The following is a 21,392-nucleotide window of genomic DNA, read 5'->3' on the forward strand; positions in this document are numbered from 1 at the left end:
AGTCTTCTTACTTTGGATTATGACTAGTTGGAAACTGATTATTTGAATTTAACTGCTTCATTTTCAAAATACTGAATCCTATGCTTTCAATGGGCTGTTTTTAAATTTCTTGAAATGCGGGGTGCCTGGGTGGCTCAGTCGTTAAGCATCTGCCTTCGGCTCAGGTCATGATCTCAGGGTCCTGGGATCGAGCCCCGCATCGGGCTCCCTGCTCAGCGGGAAGCCTGCTTCTCCCTCTCCCACTCCCCCTGCTTGTGTTCCCTCTCTCGCTGTGTCTCTCTCTGTCAAATAAATAAATAAAATCTTTAAAAATAAATAAATAAATAAATAAATAAATAAATAAATAAATAAATTTCTTGAAATGCCAGGCACAGCTTTAATAAGTCTGAAAAACATTATCCCATCATAACATATGCTCATGTCTATGAGACCACACAAAACTATTTCCTAAATTTAACGTTGTCAACACAATAAAGCTTTCTGGCCATGTTCTTCTGTTTTATGTAGAACTTTATTAGTCTCAATGCAAATAATGTAATTTTCAAGTGTTCTGATACTGGTTCCGAACACCCTTTAGAGAGTAGGTACATGGTAAGGAATGCGAAGACCTGAATATGTTATTACCTAGAGATTGCATATGCAATACTTAAGTGTTTCTACTTGAAGGTATAATAGTGGGCTTTTGTTTGTTTGTTTGTTTTGGTTAATGTATCATGCCAAATGTACCCTTTATGATGATAACAACCTTGGGTGCTTCTTTGGAGATACAACAAAATAGCTCTCTCGATTCAGTGTTTGTGTTAGTCATGACCCAAGTGAAGGAAATGTGGTAGGTTTTGTGTCAGCTGAGTCAGAGAGAACCCCACAGCCTAGGAAAATTATACTTTGTCATAATGGTATCTGAACGGAGCTTTCCAAGTGTCCATGCTAAGTGGAGTGAGTCATTGCTTGGGCAGTGCCTTCACAAAGTCCTAAATACCTTTTATTCTAACTACAGTATAAAACCTACCTCATTTCCAGAAATGGTCAGATTTTATGTCATTCTATTATCTTCCATTTCTTTCTATCACATGTCAGGTTAATCTCACAGAAGGTGCTCTCCCTCCTGCAATGATTTCGTATATTGTTGTTCCAAGGAGATCAGGAGAAAGAAAAGCATCTGAACGTAAAATTCTGCATTGGAAATGATTGCAAGGGGGGAAAAGATTTGTAATAGCAGAAAGGAAGCCTTGGCTCAGGCCCCTGAGAGCAGTAGCTCTTTCTGACTCATTTTTCCTGACTGGCCATTTCTCAAAATGAAATCAAGGGTAGTGCATATCTAAGCTTAGTGTTCCAAGTTCCAGTGTGCTTTACTATGGGACTTTTGGAAAACAGAGTTGGTCTTAGCAAATTGTGATGTGGCTTTGGTATGGATTCACCACCCTTCTCTGAGTTTCCTCACCATCATTTCTTCCTAAAATGTCATTTCCTAAAAGCCTTCAAGAGCCAAAAAGAAATCCATTGGTGGATTTTTCAGACACCTGACTTTGTAGATTATGGGTCTTCTAAGGAGCAGATACATCATGTAGAAAATAGTCGTAACTATACAAAGGATGGCCACATTTGGAATAGTTACATGCACTTTTTTTCAACTCTTTCCATATTTTTCCTCAATTTATATTTCCTTTCTTAATGAACATTCAGGTTGAACATGGTGATCTGACTTTCTTAGTGAGTGTCTACTATGTGCCAGGCACCATGTTTTCTATATCCATTTAGTCTTCCCAACAACCCCAGAAGGGAGTCATTATCATGCCTGTGTGATCAGGAAATTAAAGTCCAGAGAGATTAAGTTCATGACACAAGGAGCTGGCAATGTTGGTCTTGACTCAAACTCAAACCTTTGTGTCTCCAAAGCTATGTCCTTTCCAATATGTCACTTCATCTCTCATGCAGCTCTGGAGATTACTCAGGATAGACAAGAAGGGGCGGCAAGGCCTTGTGTTACTCTGAGTTCCACAGAATTCAGATCATTTTCTCTTAATATTTACTTAAGATACTTAAGTATTAGATTTAGTATTTCTTATACCACACAACTCACTCAATGCCTTTTGTGTCCATAAACTCTGCCATTACTTCTTCCTTTCAGACTCACTGCTTCAGGTCTTGTCTCCTCAGATCTTATTTAATTGTAGAGAAAGAATGTTACTAGTGGAAATCAAACCAAATACCCCAATATCCCATTCTGTGGAAAACTTCCACTGAAGTCCTCATTATAGACCATAATAGCAAATGCACACTCCATTATTATAAAAACCCAAAGAAAGAGATTGTGGCCTACTGGGGGGGAAAGAAAGAAGGAATAAATACTGGGCTTCGTATTATACAGACCTGAGTCTGTAACCACATTTGCCACCTTCTGACTTGAGACCTTAAGCTGATTACTCAAGCTTTCTAAACCACACACTATTCAGTCCTTTTCTTATCTGCAAAATAAGCTTAGAACCCCCTTCATTTATAAGGAAGGTTAAATGAAATAGCGTATGTTCGGTGTCTAGCTAGCTAGTTAGATAGGCCTCCAATATGTCCTTTCTTCTTCTACTCTTTCTGCCAATCCTCCTCCCCCAAATTTGCATTCACCCTGCCTGCAAAAGTCTATCTTCTAAGTAACACAAATCTTGATGGATTGAAATGCTTCTCATGTCTTCTCTCAGTGAAGAGGTGAAATAACATCTGGGATGTATAGGAGCAATGTGGTTGAATTATTTGGAAATATTTTGCTCCCAGAAGAGACTATCTCAGATGGACAATGAGTACAATACTGGAGCTGAATATCACCATAAGTCAGAAACCATTAATCTAACATGATTCCTCTCCCCTCTACCCCACTCCTGCTTTTACTTATTGATTAAAAGGGGGGAAAAAAGAGTCTGTTGTACTTGTACAACAAAACAGAGTCATGATAAACGCTGCCGAGTTAACAAGTTCCCAGTGGCATCACATCAAGCTGGGCATGAAAAATAAGAAATAGGAGACTACTATCAGTTAAAATCCTGAACTCAGCTTCATCTGGGGCACTTCATTTTTTCTGGTAGCCCTGCTGGGTTTTTTTAGAAGGTCTGCAGCATGATAACAAATTTGACAACCCTACCAAATTTACCAAAACCCTAGCAAAAGACTGGAATATAAAATCTATCTACTCTGGTAGGTGTGAGATTGTTTGGCATTCCATTTCAGTGAAATAACATGTGTCTGGGCTTGGAATCGTGATGAACATAAAGATACTTAACTCCTGTGGGACCTTCCTGTTTTATGAACTCTGAGTTTCGAGGCCTAAAAACTCAGCAACATGGAAGATTTTGGTTTGGGAGCATGCAAAAGCTTGGAAATTATCTTGATTCTTTATTTCATGGATTTGACTCATTGACAGCATTATCATTTCAATTTCTTCTTAAATAACATTTGCCATCCTGGCGTCAGAAACTACAACATCAACCATCTGACCCTTAGAAGCAGTCTGGGGTACAAATTGGCAAATTTCATATTTTTATTTTATATATTCTAACATATATATAACTTATGTAATATATAAAATATACATTTCCGAAGTTAATTATCTCATCTCCATATGATCAAGATGACCCTGAAATTTCTCAAAGTTTGCTGAGAGGCATGCCCTGCTCCATAATTCCTTCACTGAAGAAAAACCGGCTGATGTGATGGGCCCCCTGGAAGCCCTCCTTTCCTACATGTTGCTTTGCTGGCGTTCAGCTGCTTAGAACCTGCACTACGTGGTCCCATCCTATCCCACTGGTATGATGGGGTCTGGCAGTGATAACTTAAGGTTGACTGGGGGAGAAAAGAAGCCACTTCCACTCAATGTTAAGCTCAGTCAGGGCCATCTCAGGCCACATGGAACCAGAGCACCTGGTGTTTTAGCTCTTTAACCCCTGCTGCTGCTACTGCAGATCCCCATCCTGAAAGATGTCAATCCCATTCCTTCAGCACTCTTCATGCCCAAACAAGGGTGTTCAAAACTGGGGCTTCCCCAGGTCAAGAGTTGAACTTACATTCACACATTCCATTATTTTTCATTGAGCACTGTCTTAGCTCAGGCTGCTGAAACAAAATACCAGAGACCGGGTGGCTGATGAAAAACAGAAATCTGTTTCTCACAGTCCTGGAGGCTGGAAACGCCAGGTCGGGGAGCCAAGCAGGGCTGAGTTCTGGGAGGGCTCTCTCCCAGGTTGTTGAGAGCTACTCTCTCCTTATACTCTCTTGGGGCTGCGAGAGGCCAGGAATGCTCTCTGGACACTAATCTCACTCATGAGGGCTCCACCTTCAGGACCTAATTACTTCCCAAAGGCCTAATTACTTTCCTAATACATCCCATTGGGAGCTAGGATTTCAATATGTGAATCTGGGCGTTGCAGATTGGGTCATTTGCAAGCATCAATCATAAGGAAAATTCAGTTTCAGCTGTTGAGGATCCAGTCATGAGCTAGGTACAACCATTCTGCCTTTTAAAAGTTTACTTTTTTTCTGTCGAAGCACACCATTCATCCCAGAGTGTCTGATCTGGGAAGGGCATTAATGCTCATCTGCTTGCTGAGCCAGAACCAGTGTCCCACCCCCAACTCCCCAACAACCTAAGCCCAGGCATGGATTTAAGGCAAATTTTCTGCATGCATGAGCTCCCTCCCTTGAGGACCTGGTGTCTTTTTCTGACAGCAAAACTCCATTAGTGAACAGACTACCTGGATTCAGATCCTAAGCCCCTGCCTACCAGCACTTTGGCTTTGGACAAGTTACTTAAATTCTCTGTGTCTCCACTTCCTCATCTATAAAGCAGCACCTACCTCACAGAGTTCTTATGAAAGTGCCTGTTCCACACAAAGTGTTAAATGAATGTCGACTAAATAACTAAAATAAAAAATGAAGCTTTATGTGCTAATCACTATGTATTTATTATTCTTTTAAATAGTTCACATGTATTAACTTATTTAATTTTGAAACACTCTACAAGGCAAATTCTTATATTTTAGAGATTAGGAAACAGGCCAAGAAACTTTAAATAACTTGCAAAGGTCATAGAGTTATTAGGCTCCCAGTTGTTAGGTTGTGACTCCAGGATTCAAATGCAGGCATTCTAGATCCAAAACCAGAATTTCTTAAAACATGGATTTTTTTTAGAGCAGTGTGTTCAGGAACTTGACATTTTTTTTTTTTCTAAGTTCACTGGACTCTTATGTAAGTTCTCTAGGCAGCCAAGACACAAACAATCTCTTCCAACGTGACCCACAGGTGACTTCCGATGGGTAGTCTCCATTACTGAACAAGATTTTAGGTTCCGTCTACCCACACACTCTTTGAAAGGAAGAGTTCTAAGATGGCCCCCAAGATTCCTGCACTCTCATGTACACCCCTGTACAATTACTTCCATGTGGTTATAAGCAGAGCTTGTGAATACAATGATATACCACTCACAGGATCATATCATGTTATACAGAAGAAAGGATTTTGCAGATGTAATTAAAATCCCTAATCAGTTGACTTTGAGCCACCCAAAAAAGAGATCATACTTGGTGGGCTTCACTTAATCAGGTAAGCCCTTAAAAGATGTCAGAGTTTGGGGCGCCTGGCTGGCTCAGTGAGCAGAGCACGCAACTCTTATCTCTGGGGTCGTGAGTTTGAGCCCCACACTGGGCATACAGCTCACTTTAAAAAAAAAATTGAAGCATATCAACAAAGATTAAAAAAAAAAGATGTCAGAGTTATGCAAAGTGAGTGATTCTCCTTATGGCCTTGAAGGAGCAAACTGTCATGTTGCAGAGGGAGTCATGTGGCAGGAAACACAGGTAGTCTCCAGGAGCAGAGAGTAGCCCCAGTTGAGAGCCAGCCAGAAAATGGAAATCTCACTCCTACAAACCACAAGACATTAAATTCTGCCAGCAAAAGGGAGCTTAGAAGATGACTCTCAACCCCAGAAGAGAACCCAGTCTGCCTTCTGAGACATTCAGAAGAGAACCCAATAGATCCTATTCAGTCAGACTTCTGGCCTAAAAAATGGACATTGTTTTTGGCAATGATTTTCTGAATATTACACACAAAGTACAAATAACAGAAGAAGAATCAACAAAAATGGTACTATTTCAAACTTAAAAGCTTCTGCACAGCAAAAGAAATAACCAAATGCAAAGGCAACCTACAGAAAAGGAGGACATTTTTGCAAGCCATATATCAGATAAGGGGTTAGCAACTAAAATATATAAAGAACTCATACAACTCATAACTATAAAAACTCCAGCTTAAAAATGAGAAGAATTGACTAGATATTTTTCTCAAGAAATGGACAGAAGACATGAACAGACACTTTTCCAAAGAAGACATCCAAATGGCCAACAGACACATGAAAAAGTGCTCAACATTGCTCGGCATCAGGGAAATCCAAATCAAAACCTCAATGAGATACCACCTCACACCAGTCAGAATGGCTAAAATTAACGAGTCAAGAAACGACAGATGTTGGCCGGGATGCAGAGAAAGGGGAACCCTCCTACACTGTTGGTGGGAATGCAAGCTGGTGCAGCCACTCTGGAAAACAGTATGGAGGTTCCTCAAAAAGTTGAAAATAGATCTACCATATGACCCAGCAATTGCACTACTGGGTATTTACCCCAAAGATACAAATGTAGGGATCCGAAGCAGTACGTGCACCCTGATGTTTATAGCAGCAATGTCCACAATAGCCAAACTATGGAAAGAGCCAAGATGTCCATTGACAGATGAATGGATAAAGAAGAGTGGTATATATATACAATGGAATATTATGCAGCCATCAAAAGGAATGAAATCTTGCCATTTGCAACAACGTGGATGGAACTGGAGGGTATTATGCTGAGCGAAATAAGTCAATCAGAGAAAGACATGTATCATATGACCTCACTGATATGAGGAATTCTTAATCTCAGGAAACAAAATGAGGGTTGCTGGAGTGATGGGGGGTGGGAGGGATGGGGTGGCTAGGTGATAGACATTGGAGAGAGTATGTGCTATGGTGAGCGCTGTGATTTCTGCAAGACTGTTGAACCACAGACCTGTACCTCTGAAACAAATAATACATTATATGTTAAAAAAAAAAAAGAAGAAGAAGATAGCAGGAGGGGAAGAATAAAGGGGGGGGAATCGGAGGGGGAGATGAACCATGAGAGACGATGGACTCTGAAAAACAAACTCAGGGTTCTAGAGGGGAGGGGGGTGGGAGGATGGGTTAGCCTGGTGATGGGTATTAAAGAGGGCATGTTCTGCATGGAGCACTGGGTGTTATATGCAAACAATGAATCATGGAACACTACATCAAAAACTAATGATGTAATGTATGGTGATTAACATAACATAATAATAATAAAAAAATGGAATCATATACAAAAAAAAAGAAGATAGCAGGAAGGGAAGAATGAAGGGGGGAAATCAGAGGGGGAGACGAACCATGAGAGACTATGGACTCTGAGAAACAAACTCAGGGTTCTAGAGGGGGGGGGTGGGGGGATGGGTTAGCCTGGTGATGGGTATTAAAGAGGGCACGTACTGCATGGAGCACTGGGTGTTATACGCAAACAATGAATCATGGAACACTACATCAAGAACTAATGATGTAATGTATGGTGATTATCATAACATAATAAAAAAAAAGAGTATTTTTCAAAATATTTTTTGAGTGAAAAGATGGTCAACATCACTAATCATCAGGGAAATGCAAATCAAAACCACAATAAGATATCACCTCACTGATTATCAAGAAGACAAGAGATAACATGTTGGCTGTGGAGAAAAGTGAAGCCTTGTGCACTGTTTGTGGGAATGTAAATTGGTTCAACCACTATGGAAAAACAATATGGAGTTTCCAGAAAAACTTAAAACTAGATCTACTCTATAGTTCAGCAATTCTATTTCTGGTTATATACTCGAAGGAAATGAAGACAGGATAACAAAGAGATAGCTGCACTCCCATGTTTAGTGCAGCACTATTCATAATAGCCATATATGGAAACAACCTAAGTGCTCATCAACAGATGAATGGATAAAGATGTGATAAATACGTACACAATGGAATATTTTTAAGCTATGAGAAAGGACATCCTGCCATTTGCAACAACATGCATGGAGAGCACACTGTGCTAAATGAGGTAAGTCAAAGACAAGTACTGTATGATATCACTTATATGTGGAATCTAAAAAAGCCAAATTTATAAAAACAGAAAATCAAATGGCAGTTATCAGTGGATGAGAGTATGGGGACAGGGCAGATGCTGTTTAAGGGTATACACTTACAGTAAGTAGTAAATAAGCCCTAGAGATCTAGTGCACAGTACAGTGAATATTGACAACAATATTTTATTATAATCATCAAACTTGCTAAGAGTCTAGAACTTAATGATTTAAGAAACTACCATTATGTAACATGATAGAAGTGCTAATTATCACTACCATGGCAATCATATTACAATATATAAATGTATCAAATTAATGTTGTACACCTAAATTTGCACAGTGTTATATGTCAAATGTATTTCAATTAACAAAAAGAAAAGAAGTGGAGATTGTTATAATCCACTACTTTTGTGCTAATTTGTTCAGCAGCAATAGGAAATGAAGACACACCTCATTGCTTTATACACTGACATAGAGAACAGTGACTCAGTGTGATAATTTGATTGCATAAGAGGATTTTCCAAACTAGACAGAAGCATCTGATCCAGTCTCTATTCAAGTATTCAAGTGAAGAAATAAAACTAGAGGGGAAAGAGCTCTTCACAAAGTTAACGCTACAATCTAGGTTACTCAAATTCTGTTCCACGCTCAATGTAGAACATGCTGACTGTAGAACTGAGACTTGGAGTCAGGAACTTGCATGTCTCCTCCATCCAGTGTTCTCTTCCATGGAACATGAATTATTTTCCTGCTGAATTGCTACTAGTGATGAGAAATGTCAATGTGGCCACGGAAAGATGTGGAAGAACCCATATGGTTATATTATTGGACTGGCTGAGTGACTGACTTTCTGTGTAGAAAGGTTCCATGAGTCCAGGGATGAATAGGAAATAATTAATTTCTATATGTGACTTAGATTTAGATTATGTCCTGGGACATATCAACTAACACCCCAAGGCCATCTGTAGGCTCAGTAGAGTGAGACATGAAAAGTTAGAGTACATAAAATAAGCTTTCCTGGTTTAGTTTTCACTTAAAGACCAATATATACACAACCCCCATTTTATATTAAGAGGCTCATGCTGTGGTTGGTTATAGGCAGGGGCTCTTAAGCTGGGAACCTGACTCTTTATCCTGGCTTTGAACTTGAATCTAACTTTGAACCACCATCTAGGTGTAAAACCTTAAGTCATATATCTCAGTTTTCTCATCTGCAAAATTGAGATAATGAATGTAAGTGTCTCATAGGGTCTTGTGTGCATTAACCAAGTTAATGCATGTCCAAAAAAATGTCTGAGATATGGTCAGCACACATAAATGTTAGCCAGGATTTCTTATGTTTCAGTCCCTAAATACTTGGTTTGAAAAACAAATATCTAGACATCAATTTGCCAGGTGCTTCTGTTATTAGGATTTTGACTCATAAATTCAATCATGGTATGTATTCCCTTCAGTTACACACCATCTTTTTTAAATTTTATTATTTTATTTTATTTTATTTTATTTTATTTTATTTTATTTTATTTTATTTGGGAGAGAGAGAGAGCATAATTGGGGAGGAGCAGAGGGAGAGGGACAAACAGATTCTGTGCTGAGTATGGAGCCCAAGGCAGGGCTCGATCCCATGACCCTGAGATCATGACCTCACGGAAATCAAGAGTCAGATGCTTAACATACTGAGCCACCCAGATGCACAAACCCCCCCCCCTTTTTTTAATTTGAGAGAGAGAGAGAGAGTTACACACTATTTTAAATGTCAAAAGAGGTGTGGTGTTTCACAAGTGCCTATTGCTTAATTTAGAAAAAGGACTATACTTGAGTAAAGCAAGTCAGTAATTTCAAATGGCACTCAAAATGGATTAACAGATAATTTCATATCAAAATTTTTAACCAGTATTTTCCTTGTTAAAGAACATTAGTGGATTACCCTATGTTTCATTAAGTATTGAGGGAAGGTGATGCCAAGATGATCAACACAAGAATCACTAGTCATTTTCCCCAAAACTGTGTTCTAAAACTTAAAAAAGTTCTTTAACTTTTTGGAAACACAAAATTTATCTATATGGACAAAATGAACATGTGATAATTTGTAGGTCACTGATAGTGTGTTCATAGAGCTGCAAGATTACCCAGGGACCTACTCAAAATATTTAACCCCCAAGATCGTACAAGCTTTTCTATAAAGACCTACCAGTGCCTACTAGTAAAATAGTAGTCCTGTCTGCTAAAGCAAAGAACGCTACTCCAATTTGAACTCAACTATGTGGCTGGGATTTTGATGGGGACTTGTTGTTGGATTTATGCTAAATCATGGAAAATCTATAAACCCATGCACTGGGATGCAAGACGAGAGATCAGCATGCATTTCCCAGAAGAAGGGATTGTGACAAGAAATATCACAAGTGGCCATTACGAGGGAGGTAATTAAATTCCAAATTTGAAGTCTGAGATGATGGCTTTGAATGTTTTTTAAATCCTTCTGCGTGTTTGGGGAGAGGTTATGTGTATACTTCCAAATAGACATGAGCATTCTGCATCTAGGACACTATGAAATATGCAAATTAGATGAAATTAAGGAAGTTGCTCACATACAGAGAATCACTGGCTCTCAGCTATGACAGTGCATAATTTCTTGCTGTGTGTGTGACAGGTGACACAGAGGAAGTGGTAGTATGCTGTTGCCAAAGGAAACAATGTCTATTTGGGACTCTGCCTGCCAATTATCCAACTGCTCTCTTCGGAAATTGAGATGTGTATAGTCTACACAGAATGAGCTCATCAGTGACTTAGGTTTTGGATAACCTCAAGTTATTTGTGAGTTTATGTTAATTGTTATATGTGTGCTAGTAGGCAGAACACAAACACAATATTTCAATCTTAAATCAACTGTTGCTAAATTTCTGCCTGCAATTCAATGGAAAAAAACTGCCCTGAGTTGGGGAAGTACAGCAGTTAAAAGTAGATTAGAGTTATTATAAAAATACTATAGGAGAAACAAGGTAGACACTTAGATCCGGATTTTCAAGTAGCTAGAGGTTATCTTCTTTCACATCCCTTTGTCAAGGAGTGGGTTTGCCGATAATGCACCTTCCGTTGTTTTTGGCATCATGCAAATTTTATGAGACAAAGTTTACGTACTCTGAACTTAAGAAGGTGGCTCATCCCCACATGTGAAAACTAAACTCAAAATTAGACACTTCTAAGCTTTAATCTTTGGCCTTATAGCAAACACTTTTTTTTTTCCTGACCTCCATAAAATGGTTCTTACAAAGATGTTGCTTATTATGAAATCCTAAGTATCAGTTTGTGGGAAGTCATTCCCAAGGGAAAAAATTAAGGCCTTACCTGTGGGCTGAAGGAAATATTGTCAGGGTTCTGAAAGACCTGGCAAAACCCAGAGAAACACTGAAAATGTTTGTTGTTCGATTCTGACCTGGCAGCACCAAAAGGTGTCCTCATAATACATCTCAGACTTGCAGAATCCTAGCATTAATTATTTGTTCACATTAGAATTTAGGGTCCATAGAGATAGAGACTTTGTCTATCTTGGTCATTGGTAACATCTCAGCGTTTAAAATAGGATCTGGCATATACTACTCAGTTCACACTGAAACTTACTTCCTAACAGGTCCTTTTAAAGGCAACTTAAAGAAATGTCTACACAAAATACTAGTGATTCTTCATGCTAAGAGATGGTATTTCTTGTTGGTGATGCTGGTATTTGCAAAACATTTATAAATTCAAAATGATTAGTTCTGAATTTTTTTTCCTCACTTTAAAGGAATAAGAATGTCAATTATGGTATACTTAGAGAATAGAAACATAATAAAATCATTTTCCTCTAAAAAAAAAGGGGGGCAACTTACATTAATCAACCCATTTAATCCCTTCAACCACCCAATAAGTAGATGCTGGTCTTTTCCCATTTTATGGACAGGGAAACTGAGGTACAGACCATTTTCGTAATGTCTCCAACATGATGCAAGTAGAAAGTAAAGAGGTGGGTGTAGAAATAATGTACGGAGAAAGTACCAGAGGGGAGATGGGTGGGGTGATGGGTGAAATAGGTGATGGGGATTAAACAGTACACTTATCATGATGAAAAATAAAATAAAATAAAATAAAATAAAATAAAATAAAATAAAAGAGAAAGTAAAGAAAGCCAGGTTTCCAACCCAGCCATGCTGGCCCCAGAGCATCCACCCTGATCACTGTGTGCTGATTGAATCAATCAGAGAGAAAGGGTTCACTGGAAAACGTGGGCATTTACAAGAATTCTATCTAGGATCTGAACTCACAAATTACCCCAGCTACTTCAACCCTCTCTATCAAATGGAAGAAGCAGGGCGCAGAGCACCAAGGTCGATCACCAAGAATCCTCAAAATCACCGCAGCACCCTAGCAGGAAGCTAAATACTTAATTCCCTGCCATCTTGCCTCACAGCCTGCAAAGTAGACAAGATACTGAACCCAGGAACCAGGAGATGGTAATAACTACCATTTATTCAACATGCACTTCAAGTCAGCCCTAGGCTGACTGATGTTCTGACTCGATCTTCTGTCATCTTCCCACAACTCTATGGGATATAGATTTTCACCCCATTCGAAGGTGAGTGAGGTAAAGGAATGTCATTGCATGGTAGAAAAAGGATTTGGCCCTGTCACCAGTCATGGTCTCTTCACGGGTCATGGTCTCTAAGTGGTTTTTGAGTTCAAGCCCCACTTTTGCCTTCCACCTGCAGTCTAGTGGTGTGATTTTGACAAAGTCCCATAGCAGCTCTCTGACCTATGCTTGATCATCTATGAATGTGGTGATGATAAACAACAACAATAATGGGGTGCCTTGGTGGCTCTGTCAGTGAAGCATCTGCCTTCGATCATGATCCCAGGGTCCTGGGATAGAGTCCTGCATCAGGCTCCCTACTCAGCAGGGAGCCTGCTTCTCCCTCTTCCTCTCCCCCTGCTTGTGCTCTCTCTCTCTCTCTCTCTGTCAAATAAATAAAAATAAAATCTTTAAAAAATAATAATATTTTAGGGCGCCTGGGTGGCTCAGTTGGTTAAGCGACTGCCTTCGGCTCAGGTCATGATCCCAGGGTCCTGGGATCGAGTCCCGCATCGGGCTCCCTGCTCAGCGGGAAGCCTGCTTCTCCCTCTCCCACTCCCCCTGCTTGTGTTCCTGCTCTCACTGTCTCTGTCTCTGTCAAATAAATAAATAAAATCTCTAAAAAATAATAATAATAATAATAATAATAATAATAATAATATTTTATTATTCAGCCTATCCAGTTATTCTCAAGGTTGTTATAAGAAAAACATATGTAAAGTGACTGTTAGTCACTTTAAGACTTAGAGTGTCAAAAAAAAAAAAAAAACAACAAAAACGAAAACCTTAGAGTGTCTCTTCCACTCAACTACTTCTCATCCTACATCTCCAACAAAATAAAATCAATGCAAACTGCAAAACCCAAAACTTAAATAAAATCTGCAATTAAAATAGACAGCATGTTGATTTTCTTAGTTGCAAAATTATAGGTAAATTTGCTAAAGCTGGACTGTGCCCATTCCCTCAGACCCCACTTTGTTGATGCTCCAAGCACAAGCTGGTGGCCTATTTGATACTCCTGCACTTGGTATCAGGTTTATAAAATGTGAAATGCTCTGTAAAGGTAAGAACTCACCTTTTGGTGTGATTGTTAGTATCATTTTACACCTAGTTGTCTTCCCACCTAGCTCAAGAGCTCATTACGATGTATCTTTCTAGCTCCATGCAGAGTCAGTGCTCAGACATCACCACCCAGGGAAGATTTCCCTGATTGGCCAAGGCTGAATTAGGTACCTCTCCTCAGCGTTTCCATAGCAGTCTGTCCTTATCCCTGTCATAGCCCATTCTAAGACTTCGGGCATATGAAATAGAGAGCAATAAAGAGGAAGAATGTCCCCCTGCTAAATCACACCAGAGTTTGACTGAAGAACTGGATCAGATTCAGTATTCCAGACCTAGAAAAGGAAAGAAGTGTATGGCCCAAAGCCCCTGCACACCTTCCTCCTGCCCCTATCCCAGTAGCCAGGCGAACTGCTGTGATAATGACCTTCCTAGGACTTTGCGGACGTCCCTCCTGGGAGTGCATTTAAAAGAGGAACTCAGTGAGCAGTGTTTGTTTAACAGCCTGGCTCTCCAGAATTCATGTAGAAATCAATGACAGCCAAGCGCACCTTAGCACATCCTAATGGAATGAAACCTCACTAAAAAGGCCAAATGAGGAAAAGGACAATTCAATTTCCAGGGCAGAGCCCAGGCTGAGATAGAACACAGGCAGGAGAAACTCCCCAGGTGCGCTAAGACTGAGGCTGACTAGACAGGAAGTCTTTGGCTTTCAAACCGCTACAAAACAGGGAAGAGGAAAAATCATTAGCGAGACCTGCCAATGACCCCAGCTGCCGCTGAGTGCCTGCCAGGGGCTGGTGGTGAACATCTAGGGAGGGAAAGGAGGAGATAGAAAGTCATCTTTATGTGAACCCCTTTCCCCAGGAGCACCCCCAGACACAGAGCGGACGGAGGGGGAGAGGCACCTGCAGAAAAGGAACGATATCCCGAAGTTGGTGGAGGGAACTTGTGGGGTCTCTAGGGACACCAGCAGTGAGAAGGTAGAACACTTCAGGGTCTCCAGGGTGTGAAGGGGAGGGGCGCACATGGAGGAGGAATGAGGTGAAGCATTCTAACATTTATACAATATGAATCATGGGAACTTACTTTTCTTATGAATGCATCATTCTAAGAGTCAAAGAGTGACTAGATTCTAACCGCCCCCCCCCCAAAAGGCAGTGCCCTGCTCCTATCCCTTCTTACCCTCACTTCCTAACCTCCAGAGTCACCACCTTCAGCTCTTTAGCTGTTTCTTCTGATATTTGCCACCTCGTTTCAACATAAGATACCTATCTACTTCGCTATCTCTTGATTTTGCAGTTGTGGACGGACATTACCTTCATTTCCTCCTCCTAAGGAAGAAGACCAGAGCTTTGTTTGGTCGGTGTCCTCTGTGTCAGTCATCTCCACATTCTTAAACTCTGTCAGAGCTGCAAAACACTTCTCAGTAAGCTCAAACACGTTGACACCTGACCTACTTTTCTCCTTGGGGACACCTCTCCTGGTGTCCATGTGGCCTGGCCCCCCCCCCTTGGCCTGCTGTGTCCTCTTCCTTTGCACTTCTCTCTACCCTTGGGGACCCTCTGTTTCCCAGATGTCATGCTCTGTGGTTTCTTCTCTTATCTGCCCCTAGGCACTGAGTGAGGGGCCATGGCAACGAATCCACTGACATCTTCTTGCTCGTCTGAAAATGTTATTGTGCCCTCAGACTTGATTTACGGTTTAGTTGAGAATTCAGTTCCAGTTAGAAGTCATTTTCCTCAGGACTTCGAAGCATTTCTCTATTGTCTTCTAACGGCCAGTGTTGTTACTGAGACTCCTGATGCCCTTATAATTCCTGATCATATGTGACCTGCAATTTTTTTCCTGTCTGGAAGCTTTCAGGATTCTCTCTTTAGTGCTAATGTTCTGCATTTTCTTGAGGTCAGGCTTCGGTGTGGGTCTTTTCTCTTCATTTTGCTGGGCATGAAGTAGACGTTATTAATCTGAAACTTATGGCCATCAATTAAGGGAAATTATTTGTTCTATGGGGTATTAAAAGGAGAATGTCAAAAATTCTAGATTCCAATTAAAATCTTTTGGAACCTAACCATGAGAGACGATGGACTCTGAAAAACAAACAGGGTTCTAGAGGGGAGGGGGGTGGGAGGATGGGTTAGCCTGGTGGTGGGTATTGAGGAGGGCACATTCTGCATGGAGCACTGGGTGTTGTGCACAAACAATGAATCATGGAACACTTCATCTAAAACTAATGATGTAATGTATGGGGATTAACATAAGAATAAAAAAAAAATCTTTTGGAACCTAATCTCAGGAGTAATATCTCATCTGTTGGCCATATTCTATTTGTTAGAGGCTGGTCAGCAAATTCAAGGGGAGGGGATTACACAAGCATGCAAATACCAGGAAGAGGATCATATGGAGCCGTGTTGGAGGCTGGCTACCACACCTTGCTTAGAAACAAACAAGTCATAATCTCTTCACTTCATCTGCTTCTCCTGAAAGTGCAACTATATTCCCTGGTGGCAAGATAGGGTCTCAGATCTGATGTAGGGTGCTTTCCTGAGATCTTCCATAGGGAGGAGAATTTTGTTGGGGAAAATACTTGATTTTCTTTTCCATATATAAAAGTTGGCAACACTTTGTGTCAGGAAATGCAGAGGCAAATACTACCTGAGTAAATATGGTGAAAATCCATAGTTTGTATTGCTATGGAAGACTTTTTTTCCTAGAACAGCAACTAGAATAATTCTTTGAGATGACCTTATCCTACCAAGAGTATTAACAAGAAAAATTACTAATAGGAAAATTAAGGTGAAGATTAGGGTAATTTATCAATTAATTTGAACAAAATATTCATTTGTCTTAATAATTAAGGTGTATAAGGATAAAAGATTCCTTCTCCAAAACTATACAAACTGATGTATCAAAATTTATTTTCACTTTACCGACAGAGACATTCATTACAAAAGTGATTACTCAAACTCAAATACAGTTAACTCATTTCTCAAAGGAGAGCCCCAAAACCCAGAGAATTAAAATTGGAGTCTTTGAGGCTGTTTCCATAACTCCTCACTTCCCGTGGGGAGAAAAATCAGACATTGAACACAACCTAGTTGGTTAATTGAGTTTTTCTCACTTCTTGAATTGATTGTTGCAACCGCAGCACCCCTAGCTTTCTTCTCCCTATTTGCTGTATGACAGACTAATTATTAAAATTTCCCAAACTCTGGGAAAAATGGATTTTGAGACTTTGGATTCAAATGTATAATTGAACATCTGTTCTCCCTCTAACTCTGCATGTGTGTGTGTGCACACGTGCATGTGCGCATATGTGTGGTGTGTCATAAATCTCACACACACAAAAATATTGTAAGTTAGCATTGATTGTTAGGTGCAATATCTGAGCCATTTTGAGCTCAGTCAAAGGTGAGCAAATGTGACATTTTATTTAAGTGAGTTAGAAATTGGATGAGCATTGTGGGACACCTTCTCTCTCAGTGCCAACAGCCTACTTCCCATTATCAAATTCCACTCAAACGCACATCTGCAGAAATTAACCAGCCCTGGAAGCAGTTATATGGTACAAGAAATGTTGACCATGCTATTAAATTCAACTTTCCTTATGTGCTAATGGAGTAGCTTATCATTATTTGGTGTGTTTTCAAACCGATGCTGAAATATTATTCCAAAATATGTGTTAGTTAAAATAACAAAATTTGCATGTTTTAAAAAACAGACACTTTTTTAATCTCCTATTATGGGTCTGCCACCAATCTAGGCATATCAGAAAAGAGAGAAGTAATAGAAGTTATAATCCAACAATTTGCCAGTAAAACATAGCACATATAAGAGAATTTCACAATAGAACCTATTTGATGTCTATTCCTCATGCACATATTCCTTTGGACTATGAAGTCTTGGAAGCACAATTCATGTTGTATTCAGTATACCACCAGTATCTAACACGGTAACTGGAACAAAAACAGATGCTTAAAAGATGGTTAATGGATGGTAAATGAGTAAGTGAATCAATAAGTAAATCTGTATATGAACCAGAAGCATGATCCAGAGTACTATGGGAGTCAAACAGAGGAATATATTCCCATAGGCTAGTGAGGTAAGGAAATGATATATGTAAGAAATGGGGTGCCATAGTTTGAATGTTTCCCCCCTAAAATTCATATGTTGAAACCTAACCTCCAATATGTTGGTATTAAGAGTAGGGCCTCTGAGCGTTGGTTAGACCATGAGGGCATAGCCATCATGAATAGGATTGGTGCCCGTATAAAAGAGATGCCAGAGAACTCTCTTCTCTCTTCCACCATGTATGGGCATAGGCGAAGGACAGATGTCTATGAACCTGAAGTAGGCACTCACCAGACACCAAGTCAACCAGCACCTTGATCTTAGACTTCTAAGCCTTCAGAACTGTGAGAAGAAATATGTGTTGTTTATAAGCCACCCAGGCTACGGTATGTTTATTATGTCAGCCCAGATGGAACAAGACATGGGATTTACTCAGCTATTAAAAAACTAGGGATATTTTGGTAGGATAGAAAGAAGGCAGGAGTGATGCTGGAGTTGCTTTCCTGAGAAAGTATCCTTCACCATCTTCTTTGAACACTCAGACACCACCAAGAGGTGGTCTCATAAACGTTACTTGGGCTGGGTTGAAATCCTGCTTTCCCATTCCTTCATTCTCATTAAATCAGTGTAACCAACTGATTTAACTTCTCTACTCCAATATGTCCTTAATATTCTAGGAAAGCTAACCAAAGTTAATGAAATGTGATGATTTAATGGTATATGAAATGGAAGGGCTTAGAGCAGTATTCAGCAGATAGTGAGGATTAAATAGGTGGTAGCCATTTTGGCAGAGACCAGTCAGCTCTCCACCAAAGTCTGTCACCCCTTTCCAATTACATAGCATTGTGACTGGAAAGAGGCTGTGTAGTCAGAGACCTCTCCCAGCCTTTCTGTACATAGGTGTGACCAAGTGTCTAGTTCTCACCCATAGAATGTGAGCAGAAATGATACGATCTCTTCCAGAACAGGGCATTGAAAAAGCACATGTGAGGGGAGCCTGGGTGGCACAGTCGGTTAAGTGTCCAATTCTTGGTTTTGGCTCAGGTTGTGATCTCTGAGATTTGAGCCCCATGTTGGGCTCTGTGCTCAGAGTGGAGTCTGCTTAAGGCTCTCTCTCCCTCTCCCTCCCCCACTATGTACATGTGGGCACCTGCACTCTCTCTCTTTAAAATAAATAAGTAAATCTTAAAAAAAAAAAAGCACATGTGTCTTCTCTGGGCTGCCTTTTATTCCTTCTTCTCTCAACTGACTGGGTCCTATAACAATTCATTAAAATATTCATTATGTAATGAGGCCTAGAATAATGTATCACTGATAAGAATGAGTGAAAACAAAACTTGCCATTCTAATTAGAGAGTTTTTTCTGAGTTTTCATCATGATTACCTTTACCTTCAGTTGGAAAAAGCCAGTAGGATAAAGCCTAGGTGCCTTTTGGGTTTGCTTTCTTCCAGAACAAGATGGGACACAAAAGTCACAGGGTTCATTTGCGTGTATAAGTCTTCAAGTCAACACAATTACAGAAACCAACATGTTCAGTGATCATTATGTCAAGACAGCAGGAACTGTAGATCTTTTTCATGAAAAGAAGCCCACGTTGAAAAGACTAACTTTACCAAATTGCATTTGCTTTCACCAAAACTCCTAAGTTTGAAGCATCCTCCAACAATGCTTATCACATTGCCAATCAAAGAAAGCCTCACATGATTGGTAAGATCTTAGTGAATCCATGCGTATTAGTTTGCCGGGCTGCCATAAAAAAGTGCCACAGACTAGGTGGCTTAAACAACAAAAACTTATTTTCTAACAAGTCTAGTGACGACAAGTCCGAGACCAAGGTGTCAGCAGGGTTGGTTTCATACTGAAATCTCTCTCCTTGGCTCGTGGATGGCCATGTTCTTCTTATGCCTCCACATGGTCTTCCCTCTGTAAATGTCTGTGTCCTAACTCATCTTCTTATAAGGACACCAGTCATATTGGATTAGGACTCACCCTAATGGCCCCACTTTAACTTAATTATACCTTTTAAAGACCTCCAAATGCAGTCACATTCTGGAGCACTCAGGGTCAGAACGTCAACGTATGAATTTCAGCAGCACACAATTCAATCCATAAAACCATGTGATCTAGAAATGGCCAAATTCAAAAAATCGAAGTACTGCCTCTATCAAAAATATTATCCTCCCCCAAACTGCCAGTGTCTCTTCTAATATGTTTCATGTAGTAATGCACCTTATTTTTCTCCTTTAGCATTAACTGGATGGAACCACCATGGTCTCTCAGTGGTTCCAGTATCTAAACTTATTTCCTACTTAATATATCTATGAAAAATGACTTTTTAAACCCCTTTTGGAAACTGTGGATGCAAATGATAACTCAAAAGAGTGAAGAGTTTATTTGCCAGGCACAACTTTGGCACACAAATTCTTGGTGCTTTCTACGGATGTGTCACCTGTCACTGATGATGTTAATATATTTTTCCACTTTAATGAAGAAGGGAGCTGTACACATCATGGGGTTTCTTTACTGTGTCCTGAAATTACGGACAACCTACAGTCTTGGGAGTGTTGTGTGCTGCCCTTAAAGTGGGCTCTTTCATCTGAGTAGGTTTTGAATCACAGCCTCTTCATGTGGTTTTGGCTGGGAGGAGACAGAATACAAAGCTATCTTCTACATAGATGTTCCCTGGCTTACAAGAAGATGAGTCTTGAAGGATTTGATTGAAGTTTGGGCAGAAGTTACATATTTTTATGAGAAAAGTAAATCATATTCCCAGAACAGTTGGAAGGGGTGGAGTTCATTTATGTCTTGGTTCAGCTGGGCAGCTATCTGGGCACTTAAGAATGAAATAAATCATTTAATTGGAAATTCTGCAGTCACCTTTATGGATGCTGCTGCTGGACAACTGTGGATTCCATTGGTAAACTTGCCACATTGGAAGAGGAGATTAGAATCACAAATTTGTGAAAACTTTCCAATGCTGGAGGAAGCGGCGAAAGTTGAAAATGATAAAATCTAGTCAATTTGTCAGAAGTCTGCAGTCAAAAATACTACAAAAGTCTGCTGAAAATTACTTCTGTTGAGATAGAAAAAGGATTCACAACTCTTTTTGCAAACATATATAGCATCAACGATGAAACTTCTGGGAAAATACCCTCATTGATTTGAGGACAAAGGAAATGAAATCATGAATTCAACCTCAAAAGAAAGGGTCTTAGAAATATCTAGTGTTTCGTAAGACAAGCCACCCTCACATAACAAAAAGCATAATGAAGCATAATGAAAATGAATACTCAGTTTGTCTCTTATTTCTTTATAATTTAGGGTTTTCAGCCTATTCCTATGAAAATAAAAGTCAAAATCAGGGGCGCTTGGGTGGCTCAGTCAGTTGAGCGTCTGACACTCAGTTTAGGCTCAGGTCATGATCTCAGGGTCATGGGATTGAACCTTGCATCAGGCTCTGTGCTGAGG

Source organism: Mirounga angustirostris, unplaced genomic scaffold (assembly GCF_029215605.1).
Source record: "Mirounga angustirostris isolate CCGP_5_RB_7025 unplaced genomic scaffold, mMirAng1.0.hap1 SCAF_2, whole genome shotgun sequence".
NCBI classification, from domain to species: domain Eukaryota; kingdom Metazoa; phylum Chordata; class Mammalia; order Carnivora; family Phocidae; genus Mirounga; species Mirounga angustirostris.